The sequence below is a fragment of the Octopus bimaculoides genome, chromosome 5 (genome assembly GCF_046866305.1).
Source record: "Octopus bimaculoides isolate indiv1 chromosome 5, ASM4686630v1, whole genome shotgun sequence".
NCBI classification, from domain to species: Eukaryota; Metazoa; Mollusca; class Cephalopoda; order Octopoda; family Octopodidae; genus Octopus; species Octopus bimaculoides.
In genome coordinates this window covers 85407015-85428600 of record NC_142932.1, presented here as the reverse complement: position 1 = coordinate 85428600, position 21586 = coordinate 85407015, and the positions used below count along the sequence as shown (strand labels likewise).

The 21586-nt window shown below is 45.4% G+C and overlaps 1 protein-coding gene and 1 pseudogene across 1 annotated transcript in view; one reads left to right on the top strand and one right to left on the bottom strand.

Moving 5' to 3' along the window:
* Positions 1-12372: 12372 nt before the first annotated feature.
* Positions 12373-14845, top strand: LOC149135630 (small subunit ribosomal RNA; annotated as a pseudogene).
* Positions 14846-19020: 4175 nt separating this feature from the next.
* Positions 19021-21586, bottom strand: part of LOC106878262 (crystallin J1A) — a 383691-nt gene continuing 381125 nt past the window's right edge. Inside the window, exon 9 of the mRNA XM_014927435.3 lies at positions 19021-20447. The gene's annotated coding sequence lies outside the window, so the exon portion shown is untranslated. The remainder of the gene's footprint in view (positions 20448-21586) is intronic.

The window sequence follows — 21586 nt, the reverse complement described above, 5'->3', positions numbered from 1 at the left end:
TGCACAGCTTCTAACACTGGAGATGTACTACAGTGTCAGCTGTTCACTACCAGTGAACTAAGGTCACACCTCTTATTTTACGAGCACCTTCCAGAGTATTTGAGCAGTTCCAAGCAGTGCTGTTTTCTGCAAATGCTCCACCCTTATTGCAGCCCCTATTTGTTCCATGTTCTTCTCGAGATTTTTGCTCTCTGTTTCCAGGGCTCTGACAATTATTGGTGCTACTGCTACCTTTTTCATCGACCACAACTGCTTAACTTCCCAAGCTAACCTGTCATGTCTCTCAACTTTTCTTTCTTCCTTATCGCATACCTTGTTGTCAGCTGGGCATGCTATATCTATAATGCAGCATAGTTTGTTTTCTTTCTCAATTAAGACTATGTCCAGCTTCCTATTCTCTATCTCATGGTCGCACTGGCTCATAAAATCCCATAAGACCTTTGCATTTCTATTTTCGACGATGCCTTCAGGTTTGTGGTCGTACCAATATTTCGCTCTGTCAAGTCCATACTTTTTGCAAAATGTCCGATGGACAAGCCTGGCTATATTGTCATGGCATCTCTTATATTCCTTCTGGGCTAGTGGCGTACATTGGCTGGTAGTATGCCATATGGTTTCACCGTATTGTCCACAGATTCTGCACTTATCACTTTCTGCTGTGTTGTCTATTCTGTATTTTATGTAATTTGTTCTTAGTGCTTGCTCTTGGGCAGCACAGATTAGAGCCTCCATTTCCAGTTTTAAATCACTTTTAGTCATCTACAGCCATCTTTTTTCTCTGTCTGTCTTATCTTCAACATCCCTATGAAATTGACCATGCATTCTTTTCTCTACCCACCTATTTTCAGTTTCATTCATTTTCAATTGCTTGTACAGTGCTTTATCTTTGCAATCTTTCATCCTATACAAGCCTGACCTTCTTACTTCTAATAATGGCGGTTCTGCGGCATTTTTTTACATCATACCATGCTATGTTGTTTTCTTCTGCTCTAATGCTGTGTTCGAATCCAATGAGTCCTCTTCCCCCTCTTTTTCTTGGTACATACAGTCTGTCTGTGTCACTTTTTGGGTGGAGTGACCCATATCTAGTTAGAAACTTCCTTGTCTTTCTGTCTAAGCTGTTTAGTTCATCTACTGTCCATGCGATTACCCCTGCTCCATATCTAAGGAGTGAAACTACCCAGATGTTGATAGTTTTGATCTTATTCCATCCATTTAAGTTTGACTTAAGAATCAGTCTCAGTTTGCGCAAGTACTCCACCTTAAATTTTTATCATTATTATTATTATTATTATTATTATTATTATTATTATTATTATTATTGATGCCAACCCTTAGGCAGTCTGATTGAAGCTAACACCTTAAACATTGTATTCCATTTCAACAGCTTCATAAAATTTTCTATTATTTTTTAAAATTATACATTGACAGGAAAGGTATGCTTGAAGTTGGTTCTATAAAATTCTGAAAATTTTCAGTTTTTACCTAAAATTGGATGTGTTTTTGTTGAGCTATTTTGACAGATGTACAGAAAAACTTGCTGCTGTTTTTGGTAAAACTTTTTTTATTTCCTTTTTTATTGATTCTCCCACTGGGAGGAATTATCTTCAAATTTTGTATTTTCAAAATTTATTATTTACAAAATTTATCATTAACACTCCCTCCATAAATAAAAAAAACATAAAAATCATGGATCCTTGTGAAGGAATAATAATGTACCAAAGAGGGACTGAAAGAGTGTGTAAAAGAAACTGAGGAAAGGGAAAGGCAGAGAAATATATAACGAGGCTAGTGTTGTCTTTCATAGTAACATCACTGTTGTAGCCATGGCAACAACAGTCAGTTTTACAGTTGAAAATTTATCAGTTTGCATTGATAAGGTTCACATATAATGTTTGCTGTTGGTGAAAAAGAAAAAATAACAACAACAGTCAGGAGAACAACAAGAACAAAAGCAACAAATACAATAATGCCAATAACAACAAGACCAGCGATAAAACTTTGTGTGATCCATTTAATGGTCAAGACAGAAGCAGTCACTCAACACCAAGAGAGAGCATACAAAAAAATATGAATGTGATGTAACTTATGTTGGGATCATGAAATTTTCAACTGAAGAAGTAAATAGTATCTAGAAAGGAACAATTGTTTAAGAATGAATAAACAGAAAAGAGAAAGCTGCAGTACCCAAGCCCAGAAGAAGTAGAAAAATGCTTTCAGGAAGTGTGGTGCACAATAGGGTATACAATCTTTTCTACTATAAGCATCATCACCATCATCATCCTCCTCCTCATCATCATCATTTAACGTCCATTGTCCATGCTGGCATGGGTTGGATGGTTTGACCAGAGCTGGTAAGCTGAGGGGCTGCACCAGACTCCAGTCTGATTTGGCATGGTTTTCACAGCTAGATGCCCTTTCTAATGCCAACCACTCTGAGAGTGTAATGGGTGCTTTTATGTGCCACTGGCATGACACCAGTATCTGCCATGACTACAATTTCACTTGTTCTCAAATTTTTAGGGCCACTGCCCCCCTCCTCATGGCCACATAATACCCTCAGCACCTCACTCCTATTTTTATGTATAAATAAATATTTTATATTTTACTAGTTTATATATACTATGAATCATTTGATATTTAATATAATATTATATAATCTGTATACAATACTATAATAATATTATAATAAATTTATAGCGTCCCCCCAATTCACTGCCTTCCTCCCTATGTCTTCTTTTTTCTACCACTCCCACTGCTCCCTTAGGCACTCGTGCCCACCTGGACCATCTCAACACCCACAGGGGCGGGGGGGGGGGCATAGCGTCCACTTTGAGAACCAAAGGTCTCTGTCATTTATCATTGGTTCTGTGAAGCCCAACACCTTAAAAGTGTGTTTTACATGCCACCAGTATGGGTGCTAGTTATACGACACTGGCCTGAATTGACCACATTGCCTTGGTGAAGCCCACTGCTTGAAAGGTGCATTTTACATTCCACCAGCATGGGTGCTAGTTATGTGACACAAGCATCAACCACAACTGTGATTTCACTTGGCATAAAGGCCTGAAGTTTTGGGGGCTGTGAGTAGTCAATTACATTGACCTCAGTGATCTACTGGCGCTTATTTTATTGACCCTGAAAGGATGAAAGGCAAAGTTGACCTCAGTGGAATTTGAACTCAGAATGTAAAGACAGGTGGAAATACTGCTAAGCATTTTGTTTGGTGTGCTAATAGTTCTGCCAACTCACCACCTTACAGTAGGGCATATAATGAGAGAAAAACAGCACAAGACAGGCTGTTGTCATCTGCAACAACAAAAATGGAAGCCAGGATTGTGACCACTACCTATCACATGCCTCAAGGTTTCATTATGATCCAAATATACTTGAGAAAATGGGTGACCAAAATATGAATCACTAATATGCCATGCTGCAGGAAGCAGGCCTGAATGGTGGCAATGGTGGAAGAGCACAGAGAGGTTATAAGATTCAAGTCCACTTCCCAGCAGAATAAAATGGGAATGTTGCTGGAGTTTCAGATGTTGGTTACACTTGATATTCTTTGAGCCCTCAGATATAGATGGCAAGGACAACACAAAAGCATCTGAAAGGCAAACTGTAGTAAGATTATCATAAAAAGAGAGGCCAGATAGACAAATCTACTGGTTTGATCCCCAAAACTCAGAACTATAGCTGCACTAAGTCAATTTGCAATCCCACCAACTGGAAACAAAAAAAAAGAAGTAAAACAGTCTAACCAGCTGACAAGCCCACAAGAGCTACAGAAACAACAGTTTAAGGAAAAGGAACTACAAACACAAACAACTATGGACAAATGTGCAACATCAAAAATAGAAACAACAGCAGCAACAGTCAGGTCAGATGTGTCGGCATGCACCATTGCAGCATGTTGCTGCATTTACTATTTGTTGGCCTCGTTCCTACTTCTCCTAGGTGACCTGTCAAGCAGAGTCCCAGTCAGTCCCCGTCTCTGTGAGACACTTCCTTATCTGACTTGAACATGTAGCATGTGACTATTCAACATGAACCATCAATCCAGTAAGAAGGATCTAACTTGGAAAATTGAGTGTCTAAGTTGACACTCCTGAATCATACAAATAAAAGGACACATCCCAGTTTCTGAGTATTGTTGTTGGTTGGATGTGAAATCCAACCAATGGTAATCTATAATCCTGTGAAGCGTCCTGGTACCGAAGGAGTTCAAGTGGTTCCAAAAGGTCCCAGACAATATCCAAGGCTCACAGCTATAGAGCAAGACATGGAAGACCAGAGACCTAAAGACCCAAACCTTTGTTCTGCATAGAAATCGGCAGTGTAAATACTCTTGTCCAATGAGTCTACAAGTGCACCAGCTCATCCAAGTCTTTTTAGGATTTCTGACTTGCAGCTAATGCTGCTATGAATCTCACTGCCAAGATAAGTGAAGCGGTCAGCAACTTTAACATTCTCACCTTCAAGGCAGAGTCTTACTAGAAGCCAATGAAGGACAAGATATTTGTCTTGACCTAAGAGACTCTAAGGCTCAATGGTTCCACTTCCTCACTCAATGAAAGGAGAGCACTCTTTAAGACATCCAAAGACTCAACAAGAATAACTACGTCATCAGCAAAGTCTAAGTCTGTAATCCTAGTTACACTAATGAGTGCACCACAACACGGTTGAGTCACCATTTGGCCAATTATGCAGTCTCTGCAGGTTTTGAACATTGTGGGAGCCAAAGCACAACACTGACAAACCCTAGATATAACTGGGGAAAAAGTCAAATGTTGAGCCCCCTATCTGAACTGCACTGATTGTGCTGGGGTACAAGGAGCTCCAGAACCCTCCAAAGCATATCTCTGTTCACCAAGTCTTAGATCTGATGACAGCAGCAGTAATGCATCAGAAACTGAAAAAAACAACCTACAATCACAGCAATAGCTCACCAATGAACGTCTCACCTACATGGGTTTTCTGAAAAGAGAAAGTGTTGTACATGTATGTGTGGAGACAGTTATGATTAGCCAAGGGCGAAACTCAGACTTGGCTGTCACCTTTTGATATAATAAACATATCTATTCACTTCACTTACTAATGGATGAGTTCTATATCAGATATCTTTTGCATTTCATAAAACATATATTTGTATATATATTTTACAACTTTCTCTCTCTCACTCTATGTGTGTATGTATGTATGTATGTATATACATACATATATGTGAGTGTGTGTACACAAATATGCGTGCAGGTACAAAGAATCAATAAAGCTTCATTGGCTAAATATACACATACTCACACACACTCACATATATACATACATACACACACACTTATCATCTTTTTTTTTTTAACTTCTAGCATGGAATGGACACACACGCACACACATGCACATAGACCTCCATTTCATACCAATCATTATCATCTCCACTTCACCTCTTATTTCATTTTATTTCATGTAAAAGATAAGACATCACTCACTGCCAACCACGACCACCTCCACAATGACAACCAGCACCAATCCTGTAAAATAAAACATATCTGTATATTTTTTTTTCACACATAATTCCCTGATAAGCTTGGTGTCTCCCAGTTTTTTTACTGTCTCCCAGCCACTTCTATCTGTGTGTTTCTGGTCTATCTCCTTCCAGTGGGAAAAATGTTGAAACTTCTCTCTTTTATCTATACTCACCAACCAACCTACCTACCTACCAACCTGTATTCTGCTGTATTAACATAGAAGTCTGTCTGTTGAATGCAGCTTAGCTTGCAGTTATTTCTATACTGTCACCACTACACATCACTAATACCACAGAGCTCCCTCCAGGAAAACCTTTATGTGGCCACTTGTCGACTGCCTACAAACTAGAAATGGCAGCTCCACATCCCTTTTATCTACATCTGTTAACGCACTATGTCGTAGATGTCTGTCTGTTAGAGTAGCTTTGTTTGCACTGCCACTGCCATTGCCACCACCGTCACCACAGATCCTTTTCTTGGTCTAATTGATCAACTAGAAATACCAGCTATACATTCCTTTTATATACACCTATTAATTTACTATACCATAGAAGTCTGTCTGTTATAGTAGCTTTGCTTGCATACTCCCCCCACACACCATTACCACCACTTTTCTGTATCAACACAGAGCTCTCCAGGGCTAAATGACTAGCTAGAAATAACGGTCACACATCCCTTTTATTTATAACTCAGTAACCTACCATACTACACTTTACTGTATTAATGATCTGTTATATTAGCTTAGCTTGCACATCACCCCAAATTTTACATTTTTCTATCACACTTCCATTGTATGTGATTGCTACAGGATCACCCAGAAACAACAGCCAAATATTCCTCAAATTACATCTTTGGAAATGAATACTTTGGATAATGTATGTGATTCTTGCTCTACTTGTAGAAAAAATGTTGTTATGGTTGGTTATGTGGAGGACAGAGTAACAAGGAATACAGAAACATTTTAGTGCTTGTATATGCAAAGCCTGCAGTAGTAGTAGATGTGATTTGAGTGAAGTTTGGTAACTGCAAAGATAATTCCAGACATGTTTCAATTTTATTAGACCTCTTTAGTCAAGTATATATCTTATTGGCAATTAGCAAACATCAGAAAGACAGAGTGTATAAATGTGTGTGTGTGTGTGTGTACACACACACACACACACACACACAGGGAAAGTGATATAGAGAAAGTATAATCTACAAAATGCAAACAAAGTATTATTCTAAATGCAAATATTTAATTTCCATGTGATTCCAGAACCAGAGTGTTTATTATTAAAGTGATAAATTATAGTGTTGAACATGTTTGTCTAAGTTCCCACCCCTAACAAGCCAATAGACTAAGGGTAGGATTTATAATAATGTTGATGATGTGATGTTATCTTTGTCTGATTATTTAATAATGGTGATAATTATCAGAATTTGAAGAATGATGATAAACACCATTCTGGCTATGCTACTTGTTTTGATAAACATACTCACATGCATTTGTGCATATACATGTACAAATACATCCTTATATGAATATATACATATATATATGCGCTACAAAATTTATACACATGTACATATATGCACAGCAGAATTCATACAAATGCGTATATGTATGTGTGTGTGTATGCTTTGAGATGTTAGTATGCATGTAAATGTGGTGAAGCTCAGCAATCATTTGGAGAAAAGAAGACATTAATCTACACATGCACACACACACACATGTATGTGTGTATGTGTGCATGTGTATATGTATGTGTGTGTGTGTGTGTGTGCATATATATTCTTTTAGTCTTTTACTTGTTTCAGTCATTTTAACTGTGGCCATGCTGGAGCACGACTTTTAGTTGAACAAATCGACCCCAGGACTTATTCTTTGTAAACTCAGTACTTATTCTATAGGTCTCTTTTGCTGAAGTGCTAAGTTACAGGGATGTAAACAAACCAGCATCAGTTGTCAAATGATGATGGGGGGGACAAACACAAACACACAAATACATATATATACATACATATACACACACACACGCACACACACACATATATATACAACAAACTTCTTTCAGTTTCCATCTACCAAATCCACTCACAAGGCTTTGGTCGGCCCAAGGCATTAGTAGAAGACACTTGCCCAAGGTGCCATGCAGTGGGACTGAACCCAGAACCATGTAGTTGGGAAGCAAGCATCTTACCATACAGCCATTCCTATATAAATATATATATGTGTGTGTGTATGTGTGTGAAGGCAGCAAGCTGGCAGAAATGTTAGCATGCTGGGTGAAATGTTTAGTGGTATTTCGTCTGCCGTTACATTCTGAATTCAAATTCTGCCAAGGTCAACTTTGCCTTTCATCCTTTCAGAGTCAATTAAATAAGTACCAGTTATGCACTGGGGTCGATGTAATCGACAAAATCCCTTTGTCTGTCCTTGTTTGTCCCTCTGTGTTTAGCCCCCTGTGGGCAATAAAGAAATATATATTTATATAGATAGGGTGATAAATTGAATATTAATTCAATTTAAAACCAAGTGGCCTAGCATATAAAAAAAATCTGAAAATTCAGAAAAAATTGTACCACACGTGTATAAGGGATGACCACTAGGTGGACATCCAATATGCTAGAAAGAGGTCATCAACGACCCAACCACAAAGAAAAATAATGTTCTCCAGAAAAATTTCGCAAAAACACCAGAACAGGACAAAATGAGAAATATACAGAATAAAGAGTTATCTATGGACTACAGTTTTGAACATTAATTTTTTACTTACGTAACACCATCCATGTTCTCATCCGACTGTCTAATTAAAACAGAGCATCGCGTAGCCGGCCGAGCCGCACAGACGCGATGTGATTTCTGCCCAGTGCTCTGAATGTCAAAATGAAGAAATTCAACCAAGCGCTGGGTAAACGGCGGGAGTAACTATGATTCTCTTTCATGGGGCCTGATGCATTATGACCCACTGTCCTTGCATGGGTGGTACACCTACGGCTCCATCACAGGTGGGTGTGCTTTCTGCTGAACGATGCCACAACCACATTCTATGATTTGCTGGGGCTTGATTAGATGTGGTCTGACCGATCTCTCTGCGCTGGGTGAGTGCATCGGTTGTTCCCCTGCAGGGGGTGGGCCCACTGGGAGGTCCACCCACCTTAGGCCAATGGGCCTTCTCTGCTATAGCGGGTTCACTTGCGGTGTCTGATTGGAACATCGGTGTGAGTGGTTGCGGCTGTTGTAAGCATCTGCAGTGTCCGATTGGAACATTGGAGTCGAGAGATGGTCGGTGGCCGGTCGTCATGTAGTGAGTGCACCTGCGATGGCCCTCGGGTACGTCACTGTGACAGGTGGCGGTGGGTTTATGTGCCTGCCCTGTGGAGGTATATTGGCAGCTAGGACGCCAATAGTCAGTGGGTGGATGCACCATCAGGTTTGCCTGGTATGTTATGATCATTCGGGATTCGGTGGATGATGGGCGAGTGAGGTGATCCACTGAATTTTGCCTGATTGATGGATGCACTGCCAGGCTTTACCCTTTGGGACACTACCTTGGCGTGGTGAAAGAGCTTACGCCCGTGTGGGGAGGTATGTCGGATGGGTTGTAAAACAATGCTGAATTGTGTAGAATGAGAGATGAGATGTCTATTGAGCGAGGTTACAGGTGGATCGAATGGGACAAGTGAACATACCAGACATACCGGCAATATCGAAATGCCGACGCCTCGGTGGCAATGCTGCGAGTGAGCGAGCGAGCGAGTGCGTGTATGTCCGTGTGTTGAGCATGCTGAGACATGCGGCCAAGGCTGGACGGATGGATGAGAAGCAGGCCGAGCAATTCGTGGCAGCGAGAGGGAAGCCAGAGAGCGATTAGGAGCGAGCAGAGAAGCTGAAGATGCATCGGCGGCCGTCTCCCGCCGAAGAACTGCCGCTGCGACCGAAAGGCCATCGTCTCGGCTGCGATACGAGCCGCTTGAGCGACGCGGTCAGTACCGCGACGGGGTCTGAACCGCAGGCTGGCGGGTCGGGCCCGGCGGAACAGTCGTGGTCTAGGTGGCACCTCACACGCCAAGGGGGTCCGGACTACAATGTAGGGGTAGCAGCCGTCGATCGGATGGTCGTTTCGTCTGACTTGCACCCCGACGGCAGCGTACTGAATTGCCGACGGTTGCCTGGCCGGTCGCCGCCGCGTGCCCTCAGGGTCGATCGGAGCGGCCGAAATCAGACCGACGCTTAGGCGGCAGAAAGACGGTCGGGCGGCGGAGTCCTGCCGGCGAACCGCAGGTGTGATCGAAAGGCCGTCGTCTCGGCGGCGGCGATACCGTCAGCGAGTGTGTGTGTCCATGTGTTACGCATGCCAGGTGAGGCCTGGACACGCGGCCGAGGCGGTCGACGGACGAGAAGCAGGTCGAGTGGGAAGCAGCGACCGAGAAGGAAGCCGGCGAGCGACTAGGAGCGGAGGATGGTCGGGCAGCGTAGTTCCGCCGGTGCGATCGAAAGGCCGATGTCTCAGCCGCAATACGAGCCGCGCGAGCGATGCAGTCGGTACCGCGACGGGGTTCGACCCGCCAGTCTGCGGGTTGGACCCGGCGGAACAGTTACGGTCTAGGTGGCCCTCACACCCCAAGGGGGTCTGGACTACTATGTAGGGGTAGCAGCCGCCGATCGGATGTTCGTTTTGTCCGACTCGCACCCCGATCGAAAGCGGCCGAATTCAGAGCGACGACTAGGCATCGAAAAGACGGTCGGCCGGCGCAGTTCTGCCAGCGAACCGCCGGTACGATTGAAAGCGCTGTCGGCTGGTCGGCGATGCCGACCGCGAGTGTGTGTGTGTGTGTGTGTTACTCACGCTAGGACACGCGGCCTAGGCGGTGCACAGACGAGAAGCAGGCCAAGCGAGTCGTGGCAGCGAGAAGGAAGCCACCGGAGCGACTAGGAGCGATTGGGAGCCGAGCAAAGTGGAGGAAGGCGCGTCGGCGGCGGAGCTCCGCTGGCGAACCTCACGTGCTTTCGAAAGGCCGTCGTCTCGGGGGCGATACCGACGGCGAGTGCGTGTGGTGTCCATGTGTTACGCACGCTAGCAGACGCTAGGAGAGGCGGCCGATGCGCTCGACGGACGAGAAGCAGGTCCAGCGAGTGGTGGCGGCGAGCGATTGGGAGCGAGCAAAGATAATGGGGATGTATCGGCGGTGGAGTCCCGCCGACGCGATGGAATGGCCGACGTGTCAGCCGCGATACGAGCCGCGTGAGCGATGCGGTCGGTACCGTGACCAGGTCCGACTCGCAAGTTTGCGGGTCGGATCCGGGGGAATAGTCACGCTCTAGGTGACCCTCACACCCCAAGGGGGTCCAGACAACTATGTAGGGTAGTCGTTGATCGGATGGGTTCGCCGACTCAAAGGGATGGTTTCGCCTCTCCTTCATTCCGACGGTCGGACCCGCGTAACCCACCGCGCGATCGACTCTACACGGCCGGCGCGTCCCCGATTCTTCCGCCCGACTCGTAGTGAGCGCCCTCGCTGTCGCCGTTGTTCCACGCCCCGCGCCGCGTCAGATCCGCTCGCTCGATCGCCCGCCCGCCCGCCCGCCGGCAGCCGCCCATCCGTTCGTGCTGTCGCCATCGGCCGATCGGTTTCCTCCTCCTCCTCGCCCGCACCGTCGCTACGCTGAGCTCTCCGACTCGAAGGGATGTCCTCGCCTCTCCTTTCTGCCGACGGTCGGACCCGCGTAACCCGCCGCGCGATCGACTCTACACGGCCGGCGCGTCCACGATTCTTCCGCCGACCACCCGCCCGCCTCCCAGTGAGCGCCCGCGCCCTTGCTGTCGCCGTCGTTCCACGCCTCGCGCCGCGGAAGATCCGCTCGCTCGCAAACCCGCACGCCCGCCGGTTGCCGCCGTTCCGTTCGTGCTCGCGTTCTGTGCGGCCGTCCGGTCTCTCGCGGGGTTCTCGTCTCCGTTTCCGCACGTTTTACTTTTCGTCCCTTTGCCGACCCGCGGCCTCGTCGCCGTTGTCTTCGAGGACCCGGTCAGGTTACGCCGCTGACCTCGTGTCGCGTCGCCGCCGGCGCGGCGGACGGGCTAGTTGTCGCTTCCCGATCCGCCACAGGCGACGCGACGTCACCGAAAGAGAGCGGTGCCGTGTATTCGTCTCGCTAGCCCGGGACGGAACAACCGTGGCTTCAACTCCGGGTGTCGCGGCGGTGGTGCCCGCAATCTCTTTGCGCTCGCCATCCCGGCATCGTCGTTACTTTGGCGCGTTCGGCGGCCGACAACGCCGTTTTCGTCATCGCACACACGCTTCTCGTTGACCGCAGCCCGTGCGCAGCAGCAGCAGCCTGTCGCAATCGTTTCGGAGCGGCCCCGCGCTCGCGCTAAGTCGGCGGAGGCGACCGTCGTAGCGGAAGAAGGGAAAGCAGCTGTCCCGCCTACTCGCTGCACTTCGGCCGCGCGTCGTCCACTTCTCTCGTCCGACCGTCTGTTTCCGTGTCGCGCGCGGCGGCGGCAGTCAGAAACCGCCTCGCTTCTTCGACCCGCACCGGCGCCCGTCCTTCCGCAGCGGCCCGGTGTGCGGTAGTCGGATCGCAAACCGTTTCTTCTCGGCGATTTTTCTTTCATCTCGCGCGCTTTTCCGCTGCTACCGCAGAGCGGCGGATTAGGACGCGTACATACGAACGAACGGCCGCCGCCGCAGCAGCCTCCTCCGAGCGCTCGTCCGCTCGACACGGCGGCGGCGGCGATTCAGTCTCCTCCTCGCTCGTTTGCTCTCCGCGCGCGGCGGCGGCGGTGGCGATGGCAGCGGGCCTTCCTCGACCGCCTTCCGCTCACCGATCGCCGCGACGGAGACGCTACTACAGCGACGACGACGATACCTGGTTGGTCCTGCCAGTAGTCATATGCTTATCTCAAAGCTTAAGCCATGCAAGTGTAAGTTCATGCCGTAAACGAATGGTGAAACCGCGAATGGCTCAGGAACCGCACCTAATCCTCGGGACCGTATTCTTCACCGTGAGGAGAGTGGATAACTGTGGCAATTCTAGAGCTAATACATGCAACCGAAGCCGCGCTCGCAGGTCGCACCCGGGCGTCGGGCCGAAAAACGGCTTCCGGCAGCCGCTGCTGCGCCTCCACGCGCTCGGCGTCGCCGCTGGCGCCCGCTCGGCCGGGTCCAGGGCTGCGCGGTTCCCGCGCCAGTTCCCGCCGGTCGCGACGATACGGTCGGCCTTCCGCATTGGTCGCGGCGCAAATATTAGACTGAGACCGACGCGTACGGGCGGTCGCAGCAGCCGCCACGCTCCGCGCGCGGGTCGAGGCGTGCGACGGCTTCACGCCCCTTCAATTTTGGTGACTCTGGATAACTGTCAGTACGATCGCACGGGTTAGTATCGACTAGCCTTCGCGCGACAGGTCCTCTGCGAGTCCGCCCTATCAACTGTCGACGGCCCGGTAAGTGCCGACCGTGGTGGCCACGGGTAACGGGGAATCAGGGTTCGATTCCGGAGAGGGAGAATGCGAAACGGCTACCACATCCAAGGAAGGCAGCAGGCGCGCAAATTACCCACTCCCGGCACGGGGAGGTAGTGACGAAAAATAACGACGCGGGACTCTGTCGAGGCCCCGCGATCGGAATGAGTACACTTCAAATCCGTTAACGAGGATCGACCGGAGGGCATGTCTGGTACCAGCAGCCGCGGTAATTCCAGCTCCGGTAGCATATATTAAAATTGTTGCGTTTGAAAAGCTCGTAGTCGGAATTCGGGTCTCGAAAACGTGCCCCAGCACGTTCGGGGCGACGACGCCGTCGCGGGCGCGTCGGCTTTGGTCGTCCGTTCGCACTCCCGGCCCTATTCGCCGGTGCGTGCGCGGTCGGGCCGTGGAGCTCTGCGCGCATCGCCGCTGCGTCGGCCGCTCCAGCAGCCCGTCTCCGCCTCCTCTCCGCCTCCGCTCCGCCCGTCCGATCGGCACGCGAGCGTTCGGCTTCGCCTTCACCGGCGTCACCGTCGCCGCTGCCGCCGGTTCGCGGTCGGGGGAAACAAACGGAGCGGGCGTCGCTGTTCGCACGCGTTGCGGTAGCGCGTCCACCTCGCGGTCGTTTCGGCGCGCACGGTTCCTCCGAGGGTGCTCTTCGCCGAGTGTCCGAGGCGGCCGGTACGTTCACTGTGAAAAAATTAGAGTGCTCAGAGCGAGCCCCGCCAGCTTGCATACGAAAAGCATGGAATGATGGAAAATGGCCTCGTCCGCGCTTCATCCGTCGGTCTCCGTTCAGGACGAGGCAATGATCGAAGGGAGCGATCGGGGCCACTCGTATTGCGACGTTAGAGTTGAAATTCTTGGATCGTCGCAAGACGCACTGCAGCGACGGCGTGCGGCAAGCACGTTTTCCTCGATCAAGAGCGAAAGTCAGAGGTTCGAAGACGATCAGATGCCGTCGTAGTTCCGACCGTAAACGATGCCGACTGGCGCTCCGCCGGCGTTCGCTTCGATGACCCGGCGGGGAGCCTGCGCGGGAAACCATAGTCGGTTTCGGGGGGAGTATGGTTGCAAAACAGAAGCTTAAAGGGATTGACGAAAGGGCACCACCAGGAGTGGAGCCTGCGGCTTAATTTGACTCAACACGGGAAAACTCACCCGGTCCGGACACCGGTAGGATTGACAGATCGATAGCTCTTTCTCGATTCGGTGGGTGGTGGTGCATGGCCGTTCTTAGTTGGTGGAGCGATCCGTCTGGTTGATTCCGATAACGAACGAGACTCCGGCCTGTTAACTAGCGCGTCGATTAGTGCTTCTCCGGTAGCGAGGCGGAGCCGAAGCCGTCGTCGGTAGCTCCGCGCGAGGCCCGGGCAAGCCGTTGCCGCCGCTCTCCTTCGCGTCCGGCGCTGCGGCCGCGTCCGGCAGCCGCCTTTCTCGCCTCGCGGGGGAGACGGTTTGCGCGGCGTGGTTGCGGCGTCGGTTGCGGAGCGGCGGCAGTGACACAGTCGGCTTGGCTCGCGTGAGCCCGGCGGCGGCACGCCGTCGCACGCGGGCCAGTCGGTTGGCGAACGCAGCGCTTCTTAGAGGGACGGGCGGCAGAAAGCCGCACGAGGCGGAGCGATAACAGGTCTGTGATGCCCTTAGATGTCCGGGGCCGCACGCGCGCTACACTGGAGGTATCAGCGGGCGCGTCTCCCCCGGCCCGAAAGGGTCGGGAAACCTCTGAACCACCTCCCGTGATAGGGATCGGGGCCTGGAACCAACCCCGTGAACGAGGAATTACCGGTGCATGTGTGTTTATTATGAACAACATTATACACCTACCCAATTATTATTTCATCACTATTTCAGCAAGTACAGGGGGAATCAATATAATTTGCAGAACTATACACGAATTGTTTACATGAAATAAGACTTGCAAGTCTTGCAACTGTACATGAATTGTCTTCATGAAATAAGATTTGCAAGTCTTATTTCATGAAGATGATGATGATGAGCGTTCCAGTTGATACAATCAACTGAACAACCTGCTTATGAAATTAACGTGCAAGTGGCTGAGTGCTCCACAGACACATGTACCCTTTCTTCAGGGAGATTCACTATGACCAGGAATGAGACAAGGCTGGTACAGGTACAACTCATTTTTGCCAGCTGAGTAAATGGGAGCAACAAGAAGTAAAGTGTCTTGCTCAAGGACACAACCCACTCCCAGGAATTGAACTCATGACCTTACGATCATGAGCTGAATACCCTAACCACTGGGCCACACACCATCATATTTGATCATGCTAGCACTAACATGCAGTATAATTTATAAGTAGCATATTAATAATAATCTTTTCTATAGGCACAAAGTCTGAAATTTTGGTGGGGGGATAGTTGATTACATTGACCCCAGAGCTCAACTGGTACTTAATTTATCGACTCCAAAAGGACAAAAGGCAAAGTCGACCTCGGTGAAATTTGTACTCAGAACGTAGCGGCATTTTGCCTGGCGTGCTAACGGTTCTTTTCTACTCTAAGCACAAGGCTCAAAATTTTTGGGGAGGGGGCCAGTTGATTAGATCGACCCCCTGTATGCAACTGGTACTTAATTTATCGACCCCGAAGAGATGAAAGACAAAATCGACCTTGGTGGAATTTGAACTCTGAACATAGTGACAGATAAAATACCGCTAAGCATTTCGCCTGGCGAGCTAAGAATTCTGCCAGCTCGCCATCTTTAGCATATTAATAATATTCTCAACATACCATGTCTGTTCTTTGCAGTTAACTATCTGTCTGATCTATAGATGTATTTCGCTGAAATTAGTATCTCTGCTTCTGATTGTTTACCTCTTAAAACTGAACTTATCCCAGACTATCAGCATGAATGGAATTAATTTTTTCAAAAGAGTTTCAATTCTATAACTGTCATTCAATTTAAAGTATTTTTATCTCTGAATATTATTTTCACTGTTTCTTAGTGCCAATTCTAAAATATTCCATTAAGAATATATTAATGCGTTTGCCCACAACTCTGCTAGAAGTAATTGAATTTAGTTTGGTTCAGTTTCACTTGACTTCTTCCTGAGTTATTTTCCAGTAATTTATTTTTTAAAAATATACTAATTTAAAAAAAATCTTCTTTTGTTATTATTTATACATATGCATATATATGTATATATGTGTGCATGTGTGTTTATTATGAACAACATTATACACCTACCCAATTATTATTTCATCACTATTTCAGCAAGTACAGTGAAACATTTAGAAATAATACATTTCTAAATCTCTCAGAGAGATTTATGCAGTAGTGATACGATGAAGTAGTTGTATTATTCCCTTCAGGGGACTGTCACATTAAGTTGACAGCATACAACTACTTCACAGTGAAACATGTTTTACTGAAGAGGTCTAATTATACTGAAACATGTCAAGAGTTGTCTCTTGTACTTGCCAGAATAATTAAGATAGCATTGTTTATTGAGCTAATGTTGTCTTTTCCTCACCCTATTATTTATAATTAGATATTACTCATTACATCAAATGTGCTAACAATGAATTATCTATTGTTTTGTCACCCAGATAGTATCTCTGAGTAATTAATCTCAGTAATTTCTTTTAAAAATTATTGTAGTCCACCTCATTCCTTAACCTTTCTCCACCTTTATCTTCCGATTTTCTCTTTTAAAACTTTGTTTCTCCCTTCTGCTGTCTCGCTGTGTTGTTGTTAGCAGTCCCCTATAACATATTTGTAGCTTATGAATACTGGCTGGGCAATTCTGTTGGACATTTTTATCTGCATTCAACACATTTATCTATGACAATCTTCCTTCTAGTGTGTCTGCAGTCCTATAGTGCAGGATGCACTGAGATGATTGGGTGTTGCTGTTTAGATGCTGGTGATTTGGCATGACTGGCAGGAAATTGAACCCATTTTGGCAATAGCTTGCTTTTGCTGACTGAGCTTTTTGGCACTGGTGGCAAATATGTGTATACATACAGTCTCACAGAGGCAAAGAGGTTGAGCTCCTTTCGAATGTTGGGCTTCACAGAGGCAATGACTGAGACTTTGGCATTATGTTGTGCGTGAGAAGAAGACCCATCAAGCCAAGTAAAATCACAGTCGTGGCAGACACTGGTGTCACTCAAATGGCACCTGTGCTGGTGGAACATAAAAGCACCTTTCAAGCATTGGGCCTCACGGAGGCAATGGCTGAGTCCATTTGGCATTATGTTGTGCTTGAGAAGAAGACCCATCAAAACAAGTAAAACTGCAGTCATGGCAGTACTGGTGTCACACAAATGGCATCTGTGCCAGTGACACATAAAAGCACCCATTACACTCTTGGAGTGGCTGGTGTTAGGAAGGGCATCTAGCAGTAGAAATCATGCCAAAACAGAATTAATATCCTAAAACAAAAGTGCCACGTAAAAAGCACTGGTGCTGGTGTTACATAAAAAGCACTGGTTCTGGTGCCATGCAAAAAGTGCCCAGTATACCCTGTAAAGTGGTTAGCATTAGAAAGGACATCCAGCTGCAGAAACCAAGCCAAAATGGATAATCAAAACTAGTGTGGTCTCTGGCTTTGCTAGTTCCTGTCAAGATGGCTAACTTATGCCAGCATGGAAAACGGTCATTAAATGTTGATTAGTTTAGTAGTTATGTGTGTACAAGTTAGTTGTCAACCAGAATAGAAAAATGCTTCATGGTGCCAAAGAGTCAGCGTCGAATCAGTGATGCCAAACAGGCAAAGCCAAAACAGCTGTACTAAAACATCTTAAAGACCAATTTAGAACATACATGAGATCTCTATTTCTAAATGAGGGAGACTTGGTTACTGAATGAGCAAGTCCAAACCACACCTAGAGAAAGGTCACCTGATTGATTGGTCATTAACCCTTTAGAGTTCAGATTACTCTGTCAAATGTAATGCTTATTTATTGACATTGTTTTGAATTAATCATGCATTATCTTTTAGCTTTGAGATTTCAATGATATGATTGCTTATTTTCAGAATGACATTGTAGGGTAGGTGTGAGAAGCCAGATTTGATCAATCTGAATGTAAAACAAGGTTTTGGGGTCAGTTAGAGCCTCTTTAAATGCTAAAGGGTTAAGCCATTCTAATCCCAGCCATGCAAATGTATTGTCTTCTGCTATCACAAAGGCCTTTGGTCTAGAGTTGCAGTTTTCTTTTTATTAGATTTGCTGATTAACTCTAGGTCAACCATGATCCACCAAAGCTATGATCTAGTCTTTCATCTTTCTCCTCATTGGTGGACATGTTAATTAGCTGAAGGTTAACTTTATCCAGTAAACATGATCAAAAGCATTCCACCAATGATCATCTTACCATCCTTTTTAAGATGTTTCAAATGTAATTTGAGGGAAATTTGGTTGGTTTTTCTAGCAGGTTAAGTGACTGTATGGAAATTCTCATTGGCTGATGGAAGTTATATGTAGTTTTAGATTCAGTCCTGTTGCATGACTTCTTGGGCAAATGTTTTCTACCACAGATCCAGGTGGATCAGTTTTGAGAGTGAAATTGAGTAGATGGAAACACTACAGAAACCTGTTAAGTAGAATATACCTGTTCTTAGTTGGTAAACATAATCTTCCACCTTGTTTAATATTACTGTAGCAGAAGCATGTTTGCTCTTTACCTTTAGGTATCCACATTTTGCCTCTTTACCCTTTTAGTATTGTAATAAATGTTGTAGTCATTTTTATCGTGTCTTCAATACTTATTGATGTTTGTTATCCTGACTCTTATTAACCCAGAAGATATTAATCGCCATGGCTTACGTCACACACACATCCTTTCCATTTTGCTAAATTACCAACACTTAGGTCTTTGGGTGCTTTTAGTGAATCCACTCTAAGTATATTTGGTGAAGATCTGTGGTCCTATGGTCCATGCATGCATAACAAGTTGTGGTTTTTCCCTTCTTCAGTCTTGGAGAATGTAGAAAGGCATGAGTGCAACACTCTCACTCATTCATAAAAAAATAATTAAAAAAAAAACCAACAAGAATTCGAAAGAATGTCAAAAATTATAATTGTAGTAATATCAAATTTTTTATTCAGAAATATACATTACATGATTAGTTTTCTCTTTCTATATTTTGAAAAATTATTCTTTGTTGTTATAAAACTTACAATTAGCTTCAGATGAAAGAATGTATAAACTCTACAACATGTATTGAGTATGTTTTCCTTCTGGTTAGACATATGATGATATAAACCTCCATCTAAGTTGCATAAAAATAATAAATGTCTTAATCCAATCTGATACCAGTTGTTTGCATATCTATACTTTATTCTATCATACACATACCAGCTCGTTTGAAATAAGCCAATCATCATTTAGGCAGCTATAGCATTTTAAGCAGCAGTTAGAGTTTAGGCAGGAAGTCAACCTGAGCACATATATACCTATCATTGACATAATATTTTATATATATATATATATATATATGAAAATAGTAATTAGTTATAACATAATTAGTTAAATTCTTTTAAATATGTCAGAATAATTATAGTACTGAGCAGCAAGATACCTCTTGAGCTAATAATTAACTATGACGTTAGGGGTTCTGGTTTTTAATTTAATAGATCAAAATTGGTTGAATTTCTAAAACTGAAATTCAATAAAAAAAGTTTACTTTTTTTAATAACTTCAGATTTAATTTTTAGTTTCTTATATTACAGCTTAAAATTTCAAATTAAATAAATAAAGTGAAAAAACTATTTTAAAAACCAAAATTGGATAATCCTCTAAAATTCCAAAATAGGATTTTGATGGCCAAATTTGATATTTTGGTATTTTTTAAAATCCAAATTCAAGTTCAGATTTCAATTATACATTTAAAAAAAATTTGTGATTCAAATTTTTCCCCTCTTGATTTTAATTTATGGAAACACGACAGTTTCCTAAATTTGAAATTTCAAACTGAATATGTGAGAAAAAAAAAAAATAGTATTCTAATCTTTGGAAATTACAGTCCTAAAAAAAGTGAGGGTTGACAAAAGAAGTGAAATGGAGAGATGAAGCTGATATTTCAATAAAAAATCAAGTAATATCATTATTATAATAATTTTTAGCACACTAGTTATATAGGAATCAATTTTGTCCTTTCCAATATAGTTTGCCAAAAGAAAAGACATCAAATCTTGTTTTCCATTTTATTCAGGTTTCAACAAGATTCTCATAGGTTCTTTGAAAAGAATGTTGGAAACAATAATAATAAAATATCAAAATTGAAACCATGTATGCCTATTTCCTTTGATGTTGTTTTAATGTACCAGTAGCATTGATGTCTATCAAACAACATTCCTATTGTTCCATATGCAAAAGGCTTCAAGACTTGCTATCCGAGGTTTCCACAAGGCTGTCATAATTCAGAGAGTAATAGGAATGGTGTTGGATGTTTCTGATCAATAACACTGGATGTTTAGTTCATCAAAGAGATGTGTGTATATATACCTGAAAAAGCAAAAAAAATAAAAAAATTAAATAACCATGAAATATTATTTTTTGCCAGTGCCCCTAGACTGGCTCATGTGCGGGCAACGCATGAAATCTTTCGAGCGAGATCGTTGCCAGTGCCCCTGGACTGGCTCATGTGCGGGTGACACATGAAATCTTTCGAGCGGGATCGTTGCCAGTGCCCCTGGACTGGCTCATGTGCGGGCGACATGAAATCTTTCGAGCGAGATCGTTGCCAGTGCCCCTGGACTGGCTCTTGTGCGGGTGACACATGAAATGTTTCGAGCGAGATTGGGGCCGTCGTAGGATTTTCGAGCGAGATCGTTGCCAGTGTTCCTGGACTGGCTCATGTGTAGGCGACACATGAAATCTTTCGAGCGGGATCATTGCCAGTGCCCCTGGACTGGCTCATGTGTGGGCGACACATGAATTCTTTCGAGCGAGATCGTTGCCGGTGCCTCTGGGCTGGCTCTTGTGCGGGTGACACATGAGGTTTTTCGAGCGAGATCGTAGCCAGTGCCCCTGGACTGGCTCTTGTGCGGGTGACACATGAAATTTCTTCGAGCGAGATCGTTGCCGGTGCCCCTGAACTGGCTCTCGTGTGGGGTCGTCGTAGGATTTTCGAGCGAGATCGTTGCCAGTGACCCTGAACTGGCTCATGTGCGGGCGACACATGAAATCTTTCGAGCGGGATCGTTGCCAGTGCCCCTGGACTGGCTCATGTGCAGGCGACACATGAAATCTTTCGAGCGAGATCGTTGCCAGTGCCCCTGAACTGGCTCTTGTACGGGGCCGTCGTAGGATTTTCGAGCGAGATCGTTGCCGGTGCCCCTGGACTGGCTCTTGTGCGGGTGACACATGAGGTTTTTCCAGCTGTAGAAACTCTGTCAAATCAGATTGGAGCCTGGTGTAGCCATCTGGTTTCACCAGTCCTCAGTCAAATCGTCCAGCCCATGCTAGCATGGAAAGCGGACGTTAAACGACGACGACGACGACGAAATAATATTGTATTAGTTTATTTGTTATGATGAGGAAGTACTGGCTGGGTTCACAGCCTTTTCATCTCTCTATGGAGAAAATGTCGCAGTATGTCTGTAAAATTAGTGCAGTTGATGACGAGTTTGTGTTTATTTATC